At 36.9% G+C, this 12,139-nt stretch overlaps 2 pseudogenes; one reads left to right on the forward strand and one right to left on the reverse strand.

Annotated features, from left to right (window-relative positions):
- Window positions 1-233: 233 nt before the first annotated feature.
- On the reverse strand, window positions 234-6,825 carry LOC145163794 (G-type lectin S-receptor-like serine/threonine-protein kinase At2g19130; annotated as a pseudogene).
- A 2,257-nt stretch (window positions 6,826-9,082) lies between these two features.
- LOC145162470 (G-type lectin S-receptor-like serine/threonine-protein kinase At2g19130 pseudogene) lies at window positions 9,083-11,715 on the forward strand (annotated as a pseudogene).
- The last annotated feature ends 424 nt before the right edge of the window (window positions 11,716-12,139 follow it).

Consider the following 12,139-nt stretch of genomic DNA (forward strand, 5'->3'; position numbering starts at 1 on the left):
TTGTAGGGAAAGCTTAAAGTGGTATGAAGGATTTTATGAGATAAAACAAAACAGAGGACAGGCGCAAAAATGGGCAAAGGCTTCACTGTTTTATTCACTTTCACAGTAAACAAAAGAAGTCACACACTACCAACGTACACCATCACCTTTAAAACAAATCAAATGCAGAAAAATAAGGAAACTAACTCACACTACCCTCTAGACTCGGTACTAAAGCCAACATGGCTGCAGACTTATTCAAACTCTACTTTTGACCACTACTTTCACCAAAAATAATTAAAATAAAACATATCAAAACATTTATGGATTAAGTCAACAACGTGAACATAATAGAGAAAATAAAGAGAATTACATTCAAGAAGATGAGCCCTTTGACTCGGAGCCACCACCAATCGGAGCCACCACTAGTGGAATTGTCGTGTACTAGTGAGGGTGAATCAGTTAAAAAAATAGGATCCACCATGTTCTCAACATATAAAGTGACAATTTGGGGGATCAGAGGCATGCTCACATCCGAAACCCCTTCAAGAATTCGTTCCACCAGACTCGTGGCAGGCCTACTCTCTGCCTCATCTTGGATACACCATCGTGCAACTTTGCAAATTTTTGTGACTTCCTCAACACAAGCTTCCTTGTTTATCCTTGTATCCAACAGGCTAAGGATATCACCTCCCCCCATAAGAACATTTGCAACTAAACCTGCATGTACTCCTTGAATCTTCACAATGTACTACATTTCGTTTTTTCCGTAGACTAATTCAAAAAGCATCATTCCATAGCTATAAACATTTGCTTTGGCTGTGACAGCCACCCCTGATATCCATTCTGGTGCTAGATGCCCAGGTGTCCCTCTTATAGTCGTCAAAACCCTACTAAAGTCTCAACCAACAGGCTTTGCCAGACAAAAATCTGCAATTTTTGGACAGAATCCGACATCTAAAAGAATGTTTTCTGGCTTAATGTCATAGTGAATGATACAGTCCCTACACTTCTCATGAAGATAAACCAAACCTCTTGCATGTAGTTCCAAGTGCAATCAGATACCTCGTTTTCCAGTTTAAAACTTGTTTTTCATGGAAAAGATGGGTGCCCAAAGAACCGTTTGCCATGTAATCATAAACCAGCAACTTACTTTTACCTTGAGCACAGAACCCACGAAGGCGTACAAGATTAATGTGTTGGATGGTTCCGATGGTGCTAACTTCGCACCTGAACTCTTCTCTTCTTGAAAACCGAGCGAAAACCACCTCCTCCCAATTTGTTAGAGAAACTTTTGGTGGCTATTTGTAAATCTTTATACACAAAAGCCACCAATGATCCCTCCATTGTCGTCTTTCCAACACATATACTCTTTCTTCTATAGATTAATATCAAACTTAGACCAGGACGAGAAGTGTACCTCCCACAGACCCAACAACAGCACCCATGGTGACCAGATTACTCTTCTTGTGATGTCGAAGATCTTTAGAAGCGACTTTGACAAAAAATGTTTTCCAACTATCATTGTCTTCGGAGAGGTTCAAGAGATCTCCATCCCAAACCAAACACTGATTATCAACAAAAGAGTAAGCATTACATGAGCAATTGTTCAGGTGGTACGACATTCTCCAGCACTCCCAACTGTCGTAGAGTTATTTGGTGGCAGACTCTTGACACTAATCATGAGAAAATCAGGCTTTTCCACGTTTCTCCCACACCGCAAATTGGTTTTTCTCACACATCCACCGGAGAAATCACTCTAATTCCAGTAACTCTCAGATCTAGGCTTGTAGCCAGTCATGCAATTACAGAAAGATAATCCTGACTGCCTTCAAGTCCCAAAAGACCCACACAAATCATAAACATCACACTGTGTTGTAGGTTCAAACCAAATTAAATTCAACTCTTTGGCATTATCTAACCATGCCAGTTGCTGAACTTGACCAGAAACATCCATTATAAATATAGAAATAATGGAAGGATTATACACAGAATAAGTGAAGTAACTCTCATTCTCATTCGTATTGTAGCTGTAACTAAATATGTTATCCAACCTCATTTCAGGTACTAAGTCAAACGAATTCTGTAACGCTTGTAGATCCGGACTAGTCAATTTAGAGACAATGAGCATCAAAAATGAGTTTTTGATGGAAGATTATTTAGGAGTAATCTTAACCAAGTTGTATAATATGTCACAAGGGTTCCATACATATAAAGAATGCCGAAATCCGAGTTATAACGAAGAAGTTATGGCCCGTCGAAGTTTCGCGACAAAACTGGCACCACACTACGCGACGTAAATAGTGAATTTACGAAAGAGGACTTTTTGGCCTTAGTGATCTAAACAAAAGTTGTAGTATACGTTAAAAGGAGAGCGTGCATAAAAAGAACGCCCAAATCTGACTTCGTATGAGGAAGTTATGATTTTTCTAAGATTTGACCTAGTAGTGCACGACCCGAAACTCGAATTTTAGATCGAGCGGTTTTTGGCCAACACGACCTAAATAAGAATTGAAGATCTCATTAATAGGAACTCAACGACAAAAAGACAGACGGAAAAGGAGCCCGTATCTAGAAGTTATAAATTTTACGCGGACATTTAACAATGTAGTCACCTTCTACCGTTAAATTTAAGATCGATCGAGAATTAGCCGACGAAGTCAAAAGGAAAGTTGTAGATCTTATTTTTTACCTACGTGTGGATATAAAGAACATCAAAAACAGAGCTCGTATGTGAAAGTTGCGGATTTTAGAAGTCGGATGTGTGCTGTGCGAAAATGGGTGATGTGGCACAATCTTGGCCATTGCTTTCTCCCCAAGTCTTGCCACCAGATGGTGACATGTGGCACCAAGTTCAGCCATGTTTCACCCTATAAATAGAACCTCTTTCACCCTCATTTTCTTCACACCTTTCCCATTCTTTCTTCTCTCTACACTCTCTCTAAACCTCCAAAAAAAAACCCCCCTAGCGCTAGAAGAAAGCCCCGGAGCGCTTGACGGCTCCGAGAAGAAGAGCTTTCGGATCGGAAGTCCTGCCCCTGCAGAGCCCGACTTCTTTCCAAACCCCATCGTAGGTAAGATACGTCTACCTAATTTTTAATATAGCTTTTATTTAAATATAGTAACGTTACTAGGACCTTATAATAATTATTTGAGCTATTATTATGGGTTATATAAGTGTCGTTATAATATCTTTTTAACTACTCGCGGTACGGGGAATCTGGTTGAAAGGGTCGCATACGGTTGTTGGATTTCAGAAGTGCTATATGCCAAAATGGTCCTGCCCTCCGGTGTTTTATGTCTGGCCCATGTCTGTACATAGTGGTTGAAAAATATTGTTTAAACGCTTATATAATAATAATAATGCTAAGATTAATAATTAGTCACGGTAAATATTAGACTAAAATTTAGCGATAATAATGCTAGGTTTCGTCGAAGGAAAATAGAATCGTTAAAAGTGAAGCGCTGCCCGAGTTTGGAATCATCACTTTAACATGTGAGTGCATAGTTACTTTCATCTTACACATAGATATGAAGTATTTTATATAAATTACGTGCTATGTGTGCATATTATTTGAATACTTGCTTTCTATGCTAGATGAACGATTTTATACATGTTTTAAATAATTTAAACTGTATATGTATTTTATATCTACGAATATGTTGGGTAAAACATGGGTAGATTAATGATGAGAGATGAAAGATGATATGAGTGAACATTGGCAGCTATAGACTTAGAGGGTGTTTGTTTTTTGGTTGCAGATCTGCGAGATCACTTTTGTCTGCGCGACGCAGACCACGCGCAGATATATACCCTTGCAGCATGTTTGTTTTTTCGAAGTGCGCAGATGTAAAAACGTCTGCACGAGGTCTTCACCACACATACATGGGTCAGCCACTTCTAAGGTCTGCAAATCCTTTTAACCTAAAAAAAAACACGCCTTTTGTTTTCTTTCTATTGGCGCCTCCATCAAAACTTCTCACCCTTAAATCCTTCCACCATCGACGCATCTTGCCTCGCTTCCAGCATCCTCTTCACGTTCATCAACTCCGATTAGCACCGCCGCCCACCGCTGCCCTCCTCTCCGATCGCAGGCGAAGAGTCTCCCATTGAAGCCAACAACTCCTCTACGCAGCAAACAAGTAAGAACTCTTCTATTTCTGATGATTTTTCTTGTTTTAGTACGAAATTAAAGGGTAGTTTTCCTGAAAAACTTTTATTTTATTGAAATTAGTTGATGTTTACGTAGCTTTTCTTGTTTTTTTCTTGCTGAAAATTCGATAACATTCATTCTTTTGTTTAATTTTTGTTAAATATTGCTGAAATACAATATTTGTTGATGTATGTTGCTGAAAAATCGAAATGTTGATGTTTATGTGCTATTTTTTGCTCAAATAATGTTGTTTAAATGCTGTTTTGTGCTGAAATTTTCATATAATGATGATTATATGCTGTTTTTTTTGCTGAAAAATCAAAATTTTGATGTTTATGTGCAATTTTTTGCTGAAATAATGTTGTTTAAGTGTTTTTTGTGCTGAAATTGTCATATAATGATGCTTGTATGCTGTTTTTTTGCTGAAAAATCGAAATATTGATGTTTAGGTGCTATTTTTTTTGCTGAAATAATGTTGTTTAAGTGTTGTTTTGTGCTTAAATTGTCATATAATTATGTTTATATGCTGTTTTTTTTGCTGAAATTATGAAACAATGATGTTTATATGATTTTTTTTGCTGAAATTGTGAAAATGGTGTTTATTTGCGGTTTTGTTTGCTGAAAATGTGAAATCAGGATGTATATGTGCTTTTTTTTTTGTGAAAATGTCCTTTTTTTTATGTTTAACATGAAATCAAGTTATTTGACTTACCTAAAGCTTCTATGATATATTGGTTATTAGAGAAGGGAGAGAAACAACAATGGACCAATGAACATTTAAAATGTTTATTGGAAACTTGTGTTGAAGAAGTTGAGAATGTAGGAAGAAAAGGATTACGTTTGCACAAAGATTCATGGATGAGGCTTGAAAGAGTTCTTATGGAAAAATTTGGCACGATACGATGAACCTAATGTCTCGTTTCGAAATAACAATGTGGCTGTTGATGATGATGATGACGGGATTCCAACAAATGGTACTGCAGCAGACCGTGAATCTATGACTCAGTTACGGGATGAAATTGTTGAGTAGTTAATGCACAATATAGATTGAATTGTTTTAAATGAAATTGTTATTGTAAAACCAAATTTTTTTTATTGTATGACTAATTTAGTTGCATGAATTTTATTTTCAGTGTTGTATGACTATTATTATTAAAATTTTGGTGTTGAAAAATCATTTTAAGTTTGTAAAATCATTTTATTAAAAATTCAGTCTATTTCACCAGCCCGCAGACATTAAAAAACAAACAGTCTACTTATTGCAGACTGCAGACGTTTGGTCCACCTCTTCTGCTGCAGAGGCTTGCAGATGTGGTCCGCAGACTGCAAACATTTTGGCTTCAGAAAAACAAACAACACCTTAGTGCCTAACAAATAACATCGACAGCTATGGACTTAGTGCCTATTGAATAAACGTTGGTAGCTATGGACTTAGTACCTGTTAGATAAACGGTGGTAGCTATGGACTTAGTACCTATTAGATAAACATTGGTAGCTATGGATTTAGTACCCGATGAATGAACTTTAGCAGCTATAGAATTAGTGCTTTACGAACGAGCATTGGCAGCTATGAACTTAGTGCCTGTCATATAAACCCTGGAAGCAAGGGACTTCAGAATGAACGAATGCAGGATAGATGACTCTTAAGGTAGACCCTTAAGAGTGAGGAAGATAATGGGGATGGGTAATTGGGTTGATTGTTTGTTGTTTAAATATAATAATTATATTATTGTGGGTTGAAAACCCTATGTACTCACCAGGTTTCCAACCTGACCCACTCAACCTTATTTGTATCACAGGTGTCGATACAAAGCTACTTTACACTGAGAGATTTAAAAGAGATGTAGATCACTAGTGTAAATGAATGTAAGCTCTGTTTATGCTTATGTTTCTTTATTGACGATGACATACCAATGTTTTTGAAAATTAATAAAAACACATTTCTTCGGAAATGCTTTGATAACGTATTTATCATATTTTTCTGGGAACAAATTCCACAACATTTTTATTAAAAGAGGTACTCTGATTTTTATAAAGCATAAACAAAATCGGTCTTTTCTGGCCGTGAAAATGGGGATGTCACAAATTCCCATTCCAAGCCCCACTACTCCAGTATTGCTGAGACCCATTCCACTTGCTTACATACTCTTGACTTGACGGATAAAGCTCCGAAGTGAAGAGTCCTACACCAGGATCTTCGTTGCTTCTCCTTGATGTAAAAACCTTGCTCGTTTTTGTTCTATTATTATAACCAAGTTTAGCACCACGTAACCAAGTATGAGTTGGGTGGTCAAAACTTTGCCAAAAAGGTTCAGCTGAATTTGAGCTGTCAATCAAAACTATTATAGTCCTACACTTAAATAGGCTAACCACCTTTATATATGAGCCTACCACTTAGATAAACCCAATATACTATTATGCAAGCCTAAAATGTTGAGCAAATCCAATATAATAATTAGTTCCAATATACTTGATAGACCAATCACACTATATAGGTCCGATATGTAAGATAACTAATGAAAATATATTTTTTTACTCATGGAAGTACACTAATTACTAACATATCTTAATCCTTTTAAAATAAATTTAATACTAAATAATAACAATGATCATAAGTAACCAAACTTCATATCCTTAAACACTCAAAGCTTAAATGCTAGAATAACAACATACTTCCAATCTCATTAATCATCGATTTTCAATTTAGTCGACTTCCATGTAAATTTTACATCAGAGTGTAACATTTCGCTCATTAACTTTACGTTCCAATGAACTTCATGTGATTGAATCTTAACACATGTTGTTGCTAAATACATTTATTGAACTTTTTATTTTATAAATCTTCAATAGCGAAATGTTATCTCTATATGCGTCTGCAATGACCTTCTACAACGAAAACAACCTTGTGGTTGCAAAGCGAACCTTCAACGAAGAGGCTTTTAGTGTCAAGTTTGTCACTTGCAACTAGACCTAATTACTTTTAGAGATGACAAGTGACGTCTCTAAAGGTCATATTTCTTGTAGTGTTTACATCTTGTGACTTATTTGAAAGGGGATGTCACTAAGTAAATGGTAACAGAGTTTCACAATTGTTCTATCTAGGAACTCAATTTTTCTTTCAAGTAGTTTAAGTATTCAAATTTCATACGTTGTATTTTATTATACTTTTGAATATGGTTGTCTTTGGCTCGCCACATCTAGCTAATAAGCTAGTTTATTTTTTGAGCTTTTTTAAATTTTCATTTTGGCAAACCCAAAATTAGTTTATAAGCTAACTTTTTAAAAAAGGCTACGTAGACTACTTTTTCATGAGCTTTTTAAAATTTTCCAAATATACACTTCATTAATTATAAAAAAAACATACTTTTCTAAATGTCTTTTTATGTCGTTTTATATTTTACAGCTAACTTATTAGCTAATTTTTACCAACATCATTTTTTGTCGGCTAGCTTATAAGCTAACAACTAGTTTATAAGTTAGTAGCTAGCTTTTCTCTCGAACATAGTCTAAATGTTACTGATGTGCTGAATAAGGCAATAATTTGAATGTGGGACCTTGAAGTTGGTGCGATGGTCTTACCCCAATAACCATTACAAAATCTTTTGGGGAACAGGACTGGCAAGCGTATTCCCTGATCAGTTAGTAGAACTGAAATGAATCTTGGCTCTATGCTCATAAATTTGTGCATTCCTCTAACAATGTATAATACATAACAAGTTATATAGCAAATAAGTTTTCATTATAACATGCTTTTTATTGTTTCTTCTATGTTATCTGGGACGAAATAATTAGAGCTAGGTAGGAAGTTAATGGTAGAGGGTTGCATGCTAACCCATATGACAATTAACAGTGACCCATTTGTTAGGATCGAGACACTTAACACACGACTCTAAACACACACACAACTCACGAAAAACAAGAACACAAGGATGAACACAAGGATCGAGACACTTAACACACTACATTGCCTGCTAGAGTGTCAGCTGACATCACTGCTGACGTCGTGCTACAGTTCCTGCTACAGTGTTGTCTCTCCGACGGACTGCTACAGTGTCTGGTGCTACAGTGTCGTCTTCTCCGGCGAACTGGTTTTCCGGTCACTATTCCGGAAAACCTTTGACCGGCGATTTGGACGTCTTCCGGTGGTCAAAAAATTCAGAAAAAAATATTTTCGGAATCTTCGGAACGAGACCTTTCCAACGGTATACACCAAAATCGTTTTTGACGAAAAAAAATTTCGACCAAAAAACAGAAAATCACCCTCTGGAGCTAAACCAAGGCTCTGATACCACTTGTTAGGATCGAGACACTTAACACACGACTCTAAACATACACACAACTCACGAAAAACAAGAACACAAGGATGAACACGAGGGATTTAACGTGGTTCGGTCCTTCTCTGACCTACGTCCACCGGTAACTAGGAATTTATATTTCTTGGTGCTAATCTGCACTCTTTCTGTGTTACTCTAGATACAAGTTTTACAAATACAGATGAATCTCTTATATAGAGATGGAAATCAGAAGTAATCAAAAAACACAACCGGGTCTTCAGCCAACCTTTGAAAAAACTTCACATTCAACAATTGTGGCTTCACGTTCAACAATTGTGGCTTCACATTCAACACCATTGTTTATATATTTGCTTTGTCTTAATGGAGAAAGCAAGGATGTCAAGTCCGACCATGAAGAAATTTTGACTTTGCATTTACGTCTATGATGGAAGGGGGGTGGATGTGACTTGTCATACATTTGAAATATAGGTGATTGATGAACCATTCCACTGTCAATTTGTGTATTTGGTTCAAGTTATCTAAAAGCTTCAAAGTCTTGCGTAACAGTCTTTTAACTTTACAACTTAGGAGAAAGGACTTAGAATGAAAGAAGATTTTCATTTTATATAGACTGACTTGTATGGCCATTATTTCAAGCGGGTTTATCAAGTTAGAATACTATTTTTGTTGACTATCAACCTATCATGCATAGCCTCTCAGATGTCAGTTCTATAAAACCCAATACTGATAACATGTTATAATATGATATTTGTCATCTCTCTTTCTCTCTATCTATCTCCTTGTCGAGATTTTGTACAAGTCATGTGCTTCACGGAAAGTAACACTTTATTGAGGGTTCTTGTCCTCATGTGTTTCTCTCTTACCATAACTATCTCATCTGGAGCCAACACCATTTCTTCAAACCGGTCTCTATCAGGAAACCAAACGATCATATCCGAAAGATACGAGTTCGAGCTGGGTTTTTTCAAAGCAGGTAAGTCTTCCAACTATTACATAGGCATCTGGTATAAAAAGGTCGATTCCAATCCTCCCACCATAGTTTGGGTGGCTAACCGAGAAACACCCATCTCTAATATATTCCAATCAGAATTAAAAATCATAAATGGTAACTTAGTGCTCTTAAATGAGTCCAAGTTCCAGATTTGGTCGACAACAATCACCACCACCACCACTTTGAATTCTGCAATAGCTGTTCTTCTTGATGATGGCAACTTAGTTTTGAGAGACGGCACTTCAAATTCAATTGAACCTTTTTGGCAAAGTTTTGACCACCCAACTCATACTTGGTTGCCTGGTGCTAAACTTGCTTATGATAATAGAACCAAAAAAAGTCAGCTTCTTACATCATGGAGAAGTAATGAAGATCCAGCTGTAGGTCTCTTTTCTTTGGAGCTTGACCCGTCTACTACAGAGTACATAAGCAAGTGGAATGGCTCCCAGCAATATTGGACAAGTGGGCCTTGGAATGAGAATTGGCGCAGATTTGACAAAGTATCTGAAATGAGGTTGAATTACATTTATAATTTCAGCTATCATAAAAATGAGAATGAGAGTTACTTCACTTATTCTGTGTATAATACTACCATCATATCTAGATTTATAATGGATATTTCTGGCCATGCACAGCAACAAACATGGTTGGAAGCTACCAAAGAGTGGAATTTGTTTTGGACTCAACCTAGAACACAGTGTGAGGTCTATGCTTGGTGTGGGGCTTTTGGAATTTGCAGGCAGACTCAATTACCGTTTTGTAATTGCTTGACTGGCTTCAAGCCTAGATCAGAGAGTCAATGGAATCAGAGTGATTTCTCTGGTGGGTGTGTCAGAAAAACTGAGTTGCAGTGTGGGAGAAATATGGAAAAGTCTGATTTTCTCATTATTAGTGTCAAGAGTCTGCCTCAAAATAAATTCATGCCAGTTGGAAGTGCCCGAGAATGTCATACCATCTGTTTGAAGAATTGCTCCTGTAATGCTACTCTTTTGTCGATAATCAATGTTCGGTTTGGGATGGAGATCTCTTGAACCTCTCAGAAGACAATGATGATGGGAAACAAGTCTATGTCAAAGTGGCTTATAAAGATCTTCCACATCATAAAAAGAGTAATCGGGTCACCATGGGAGCTGTTGTTGGGTCCGTTGGAGTTGCATTTTTCGTCCTGGGTCTATTTTCGCTTTCGGTCTATAGAAAAAGGAGGATATCGGTGGGTAAGACGAGAATGGAGGGATCATTGCTGGCATTTGCATACAGAGATTTAAAAATAGCTACAAAAATTTCTCGGACAAATTAGGAGGAGGTGGCTTTGGTTCCGTGTTCAAGGGGATACTGCATGATTCGTCTATTGTAGCAGTGAAAAAGCTTGAAAGCATCAGCCAAGGAGAGAAGCAGTTCAGGACTGAAGTCAGCACAATCGGTACTATCCAACATGTTAATCTTGTACGCCTTCGTGGGTTTTGTGCACAAGGTAACAATAAGCTGTTGGTGTATGATTACATGGCAAACGGATCTCTGGACACCCATCTTTTCCATGGAAACAAGTTTTAAACTGGGAAACGAGGTATCAGATTGCACTTGGAATTGCAAGAGGCTTGGTTTATCTACATGAGAAGTGCAGAGACTGTATCATTCACTGTGACATAAAGCCAGAAAACATTCTTCTAGATGCCGAATTCTGTCCGAAAATTGCTGATTTTGGTCTAGCAAAGCTTGTTGGTGGAGACTTTAGTAGAGTTTTGACGACCATAAGAGGGAGACGAGGGTATCTAGCACCAGAATGGTTATCAGGGGTGGCTGTCACAGCTAAAGCGGATGTTTTTAGCTATGGAATGATGCTTTTTGAATTAGTTAATGGTAAGCGAAATGCAGAGCAATCTGAAGATTCAAGGAGTCCATTCTTCCCTTGTTTAGTTTCTAGTGTTCTGAAGGTGGGAGGTAATATCCTTAGCTTGGTAGATAGTAGGTTAAACAGGGAAGCTAGTGTTGAAGAAGTCTAAAAAATTTGCAAAGTTGCATGTTAGTGTATCCAAGATGAGGAAGACAGAAGGCCTTCAATGAGTTTGGTGGAACAGATCCTTGAAGGGGTTATGGATGTGAATATGCCTCCGATCCCTCGATCTGTCATGCTCTTTGTTGATAACACCGAGCGTGTTATTTTCTTCACAGAATCATCCTCAAAGGGGAGTTCAGAGGTATACAGCAGTTGTTCCCCCCAGTCGAAGAGCTCCTCTTCTTGAAGATAATTATCTTTATTTAATCTGTTATATTCAAATAATTAGACATATATTGTATTGTACGTAATAGAATAAAAGAGAAAATGAATTTTTGTTGCAAGTGGATGTGGATCGATCATCATGACCTTTCAAACATGAGTTGGGTTTTGTAGTGAAGTTTGAATCGACTTGCTAAGAAGTATGGAAGTCATAATCTTGGAGATGAGTAGTTCTTACTTCTTAGTGCGACCCTTCATTCACGTTACATTTTGGTCAAAGACACTATATGTACTTACTTTTTGTGAGTGGTTTTATTGTACTCATACAGACAACTTGGTAAAATAAAATAAAAAAAAATAAAAAAACAAAATTTGATTCATATACTTACAAATTTTAAATATTACTATTATGTTTTTACAAATTCATATCTATTTTTAAACTAATATTTTAATTAGTATTAAACCAATTTAATATTGAAAAACTCACATTTTTCCTCGATCAATC

The sequence above is a fragment of the Lactuca virosa genome, chromosome 3, assembly GCF_052849685.1.
Source record: "Lactuca virosa cultivar CGN04683 chromosome 3, Lactuca_virosa_CGN04683_v6, whole genome shotgun sequence".
Taxonomy (NCBI): domain Eukaryota; kingdom Viridiplantae; phylum Streptophyta; class Magnoliopsida; order Asterales; family Asteraceae; genus Lactuca; species Lactuca virosa.